Raw genomic sequence first — 6372 nt, forward strand, 5'->3', positions numbered from 1 at the left:
TCGGGAAAGTAGATACGTTTTGGACGTATCAATGGTCATGCCCTCTTTATTTGTCAATTGCCCAACTGTAATTTGTTCACCCAACATGCTATTTATCTTATGGGACAGACACCACTAGTGAACTGTGGACCCCGGTCCATTCTTTACATCGAATACAATCTACTGCAGTACTCGTTCTACTGTTTTCTGCAAACATCATCATCCACACTATACATCTAATCCTTTGTTACAGCAAGCCGGTGAGATTGACAACCTCACTGTCACGTTGGGGCAAAGTAATTTGGTTGTGTTGTGCAGGTTCCACGTTGGCGCCGGAATCCCTGGTGTTGCGCCGCACTACACTCCGCCGCCATCAACCTTCAACGTGCTTCTTGGCTCCTACTGGTTCGATAAACCTTGGTTTCTTACTGAGGGAAAACTTGCCGTTGTACGCATCACACCTTCCTCTTGGGGTTCCCAACGGACGCGTGCTGTACGCGTATCACATACTTAATGCAATTGTCTGTTGTTTGCAACTTAATACTGGAGGGGGTTCAGATGATAACCTGAAGGTGGACTTTTTAGGCATAGATGCATGTTGGATAGCGGTCTATGTACTTTGTCGTAATGCCCAATTAAATCTCACACTACTCATCATAACATGTATGTGCATGGTCATGCCCTCTTTATTTGTCAATTGCCCAACTGTAATTTGTTCACCCAACATGCTATTTATCTTATGGGAGAGACACCACTAGTCAACTATGGACCCCGGTCCATTCTTTTACATCGAATACAATCTACTGCAATTCTCGTTCTTACTGTTCTCTGCAAACAATCATCATCCACACTATACATCTAATCCTTTGTTACAGCAAGCCGGTGAGATTGACAACCTCACTGTCACGTTGGGGCAAAGTAATTTGGTTGTGTTGTGCAGGTTCCACGTTGGCGCCGGAATCCCTGGTGTTGCGCCACACTACACTCCGCCGCCATCAACCTTCAATGTGCTTCTTGGCTCCTACTGGTTCGATAAACCTTGGTTTCTTACTGAGGGAAAACTTGCTGCTATACGCATCACACCTTCCTCTTGGGGTTCCCAACGGACGCGTGCTGTACGCGTATCAGCGTGGGCTGGGCGACCAAGGGCGAGCTCTGGCCGGGGCGGCCGCCGGCGAGCTCCGGCATGACTAGTGCGGGCTCGGGTGACGAGCCAGAAGAAGATTGGGGAAATAGAATGGGCCACTGACAGTTGGGCCCCACATCCACATCAGCTCCTCCTCACATGCATTGCCAACTCAGCCCTGTCAAATGGGTTTAAACAATTAGGAAAGTTGTCAAATACACCATTAGACAAGAATTGGACCAATCTATTACGTACGACGCGCCCTGGAAGTGGTATTTACTTGTGAAAATTACCAAAGATGGTGCCATTTTGTAACCGGTGCCCAGATTGTGGTATGTATATGTAATTTACTCCAAAGGAAGAAGAGGGAGGATCTTCTGCACAAATCCACCATGGCCTTGCTTGGTAATGTTACTGTTTTGTCTTCCAATTCTTTTTATTTAGTTTCATGGACTTCTAACTTCTGCTCTTACTTTCTGCAGAAGCTGCCGATATTCCTTTCAATTCCATAGGCAAGCTCCCGACTAATTCTTCTGCTGATACCATCTCTTTGGTAATTGAATCCGGCGATCTCGTCCGAGCTCTTCTCCACAAGAACAAGGCGGTCCTGTCGAGATTGCACGCCATGATCTTCCCGAAGGGGGATCAGCAGAAGACACTAGGGTAGCTAGCGGACACTTTCTCCGTCAACACCGAAGGCACCATCGAGGTATTCAAACGTACCTCGCGTACCTACGGTGCTCTCCTTGCTTTCCATCTTCTGATGGGGCACGGCTTCAAAGCCAACATGGAGCTGCTGACAAAAGAGCTACCGAAATATCAAGATGGGCTGGCTATCGACCTTAGCTCTTTCTAGGATTCAGCGCGCAAAAGCGTGCTGCAGCTTCTTGAACTGGTGACAGCTAACAAACCAGCTGTCGGAGGAGCTGCTGATGGCGCGTCAAGCACATGCCCGTTGGGAACCCCAAGAGGAAGGTGTGATGCGTACAACAGCAAGTTTTCCCTCAGTAAGAAACCAAGGTTATCGAACCAGTAGGAGATGAAGGCCACGTGAAGGTTGTTGGTGGAGGAGTGTAGTGCGGCGCAACACCAGGGATTCCGACGCCAACGTGGAACCTGCACAACACAATCAAAATACTTTGCCCCAACTTAACAGTGAGGTTGTCAATCTCACCGGCTTGCTGTAAACAAAGGATTAAACGTATGGTGTGGCGAATGATGTTTTTTGCAAAGAACAATAGAGAACAATGATTGCAGTAGATTGTATTTCAGATGTAAAAGAATGGACCGGGGTCCACAATTCACTAGTGGTGTCTCTCCAATAAGAAATAGCATGTTGGGTGAACAAATTACAGTTGGGCAATTGACAAATAGAGAGGGCATAACAATGCACATACATATCACGATGACTAATATGAGATTTACTTAGGGCATTACGACAAAGAACATAGACCACTATCCAGCATGCATCTATGCCTAAAAAGTCCACCTTCGGGTTAGCATCCGCACCCCTTCCAGTATTAAGTTGCAAACAACAGACAATTGCATTAAGTATGGTGCGTAATGTAATCAACACAAATATCCTTAGACAAAGCATTAATGTTTTATCCCTAGTGGCAACAGCACATCCACAACCTTAAAACTTTCTGTCACTGTCCCAGATTCAATGGAGGCATGAACCCACTATCGAGCATAAATACTCCCTCTTGGAGTCACAAGTATCAACTTGGCCAGAGCCTCTACTAGCAACGGAGAGCATGCAAGATCATAAACAACACATATATGATAGATCAATAGCAACTTGACATAGTATTCCATATTCATCGGATCCCAACAAACACAACATGTAGCATTACAAATAGATGATCTTGATCATGATAGGCAGCTCACAAGATCTAAACATGATAGCACAAGTGGAGAAGACAACCATCTAGCTACTGCTATGAACCCATAGTCCAAGGATGAACTACTCACACATCAGTCCGGAGGCGATCATGGTGATGTAGAGTCCTCCGGGTGATGATTCCCCTCTCCGGCAGGGTGCCGGAGGTGATCTCCTGAATCCCCTGACATGGGATTGGCGGCGGCGGCGTCTCTGGAACTTTTCTCGTATCGTGGCTCTTGGTAATAGGGTTTTCGTGACGGAGGGAATAAATAGGCGAAGAGGATGAGTAGGGAGAGGCTCGAGGGGCCCACTGATGAGGTCTAAGACCCCGTGTGTGGCCCGATCTCGCGGATTGACTTCGAAACCAAGAGGGGAGATGGGAAAACGCGAGGAACACGAAGAACACGACGAACACGAGGAACTCCGAGACTCACGCACGCACACCAACCCGATACACCCGATACTTACCCCCGTGGCTCGATGGACCACGCCAATAGAATCTCCGAGGAAGAGGCACGCGGAAGAATTCCCGGAGAGAGATTGGTGTTGGAGAAAAGAGATTGGTGAGGGAGAGAGAGTAGCTTGTACTAGAATCTCACTCAACAATATCCAAATCAACAACAAGGATGGCCTTGATTACAGAGGGATGATACCCAAGGGAGACTAAGCTCAAAGTTAGGTTTGAGTTCAAAACAAGTCTAAAGAGCTAAAGGGGCGTCCTGGGGGTATTTATAGTCTTACAAGGCGTCATGGGCCGAAAAGGTACAAGTGAAACGGTTCGGGCCGAAATAAGTGACTTAAGTTGTGCAGGCCGGTCAGGCGGTCGGACCAGAACTGTGTGACCGGGCTGGCCGGTTTCAGACCGGGCCTGTGACCGGGCGGCGACCGGACGAGGCTCCAAGTTCCCTGGATGGCGCCCGGATGTCACGAGCGCGAATCCCGGTTTCTGATCGGGCGGCCCGGTCAGGAGGCCGGTCAGACCGGGCTGTGGACCGGGTGATCCGGTTAGGAGGCCGGTCTGACCGGGTTCTGGACCGGCCGTCCATCTTCTCTTCCTTGCGCTCTTCGGGCGACTTCCGGTCCAGCTCCAGGTCCATCTTCGCGTCCAGTTGCTCCTCTCCTCCTCTTGACCATGGTGTGTCCTCCTCTTCGTGCTCTTGATGCTCCTTGTACCTAATGACACATAACACGTCGGCATGAGGTAGCAATCCATCCAAAGGGGTACCAAGGTCAACGGTGGTGAGGAGCGAGTTCACCTCATCATGGAGAGCCTTGACTCGGGCTCGTGTCATCGGTCCACTTGGGGGACTTGTTGGTCTTGGTGTGGAGGTGACCGAAGGCCACCCCGCATCATCTCCCCCCCCTTGGGAAAGAGTCGTCCTCGACTCTTGTTCCTCTTCATCTTCATGATATGGTGACAAGTCCGCAACGTTGAAGGTGTTGCTCACCAAGTACTTGGAGGTGGGGATGTCGATGACGTAAGCGTTGTTGTTGATGCGTTTGAGGACCTTGAAGGGGCCATCTCATCTTGGCTTGAGCTTGGAGTTGCGCTCACGAGGGAACCGTTCCTTCCGGAGGTGGATCCAAACGAGATCTCCTTCTTGAAATATCCTTTCCTTCTTCTTGGCGTTGAGGCGGGTAGCTTGACGAAGCACATGTTCTTGTATGGTTGCCCTTGTCTCTTCATGTAGTTTCTTCACGTCGGCGGCGCGCTTGGCGAAGTCCATGTTCGTCCGTTCATGAAGGGGAAGTGGTAGTATGTCGAGTGCCGTGAGCGGCTCAAACCCGTAGATGACCATGAAGGGACTCCTTGATGTAGTCGAGTGCTTGGCGCGGTTGTAGGCGAACTCCGCGTGTGGAATGCATTCCTCCCATGACTTCAAGTTCTTCTTCACGAGGATGCGTAAGAGGGTGGAGAGGCTTCGATTAACCACTTCCGTTTGGCCGTCCGTTTGCGGGTGCGAGGATGATGAAAATAAGAGCTTCACTCCAAACTTTGCCATGAGCGTCTTCCAAAGATAACTCATGAACTTGACGTCTCGATCCGACACAATGCTTTGCGGTACTCCATGTAGGCGAAAGATTTCCCTGAAAAACAATGAAGCAATGTGTGAAGCATCGTCGCTCTTATGGCAAGGTATGAAATGAGCCATCTTAGAGAATCTATCCACTACCACGAATATAGAATCATGACCATGCTTAGTGCGAGGCAATCCTAGAACAAAATCCATGCTAATATCGGTCCATGGTGCATATGGAATAGGCAATGGGGTATAAAGACCATAGGGATTGGAGGTAGACTTAGCTTGTAAGCATGTGGTGCACCGGCGGCAAAGGCGTTCAACGTCGCGGTACATTCTTGGCCAATAGTAGTGGGTTGAGAGCATGGCATATGTCTTCTCTCGACCAAAGTGACCCATAAGACCTCCTCCATGAGACTCTTGCAAAAGCAATTTTCGAAGCGAAGACTCGGGAATGCAAATCTTGTTAGCTTTAAACAAATAGCCATTATGCAAATAGAAATCATCCACTCCTCGCTCAACGGAGCACTTCTCAAAAATTGGAGCAAAGAAAGAATCGGAAGGATAGAGTTCTTTGATCTCTTCAAGTCCCAAAACATGAAAATCCAAACGAGTTAGCAAAAGGGTGTTTTTGCGGGAAAGAGCATCCGCCACAACATTGTCCTTGCCCTTCTTGTATTTGATCACATATGGGAAGGACTCAATGAACTCGACCCATTTTGCATGTCGTTTGTTCAAGTTGTGTTGGCTTTTTAAATATTTCAAGGACTCATGGTCGGAATGAATGATAAACTCTTTTGGCCAAAGATAGTGTTGCCAAACTTCAAGAACACGAACCAAAGCGTAGAGCTCCTTGTCATATATAGGATAGTTGAGGCGTGCGCCATCTAACTTCTCACTATAGTATGCCACGGGTTTGCCCTCTTGCATAAGAACACCACCAATACCAAGCCCACTTGCATCACACTCAATCTCAAAAGTTTTGGCAAAATTCGGAAGAACAAGAAGTGGAGCTTCGGTAAGGCGTTTCTTCAACTCATCAAAAGCATTTTGTTGGGCCTTGCCCCAAACAAACGGAACATTCTTTTTGGTAAGCTCATTCAAAGGGCAAGCAATGGTGCTAAAATCTTTCACAAAGCGGCAGTAAAACCCGGCAAGTCCATGGAAGCTTCGGACTTGACCAACATTTGTAGGGGTAGGCCAATTGTGGATGGCCTCCACCTTGGAAGAATCAACTTCAATCCCATTAGCGGAAACCACGAAACCAAGAGAAACCAATTTGTTTTGAGCAAAGGTGCACTTGGGGAGGTTAGCATAAAGCTTTTCATGTCGCAAGATGCACAAGACCTCTCTCACATGTT

This window comes from Lolium perenne, chromosome 6 (assembly GCF_019359855.2).
Source record: "Lolium perenne isolate Kyuss_39 chromosome 6, Kyuss_2.0, whole genome shotgun sequence".
Classification (NCBI taxonomy): Eukaryota; Viridiplantae; Streptophyta; class Magnoliopsida; order Poales; family Poaceae; genus Lolium; species Lolium perenne.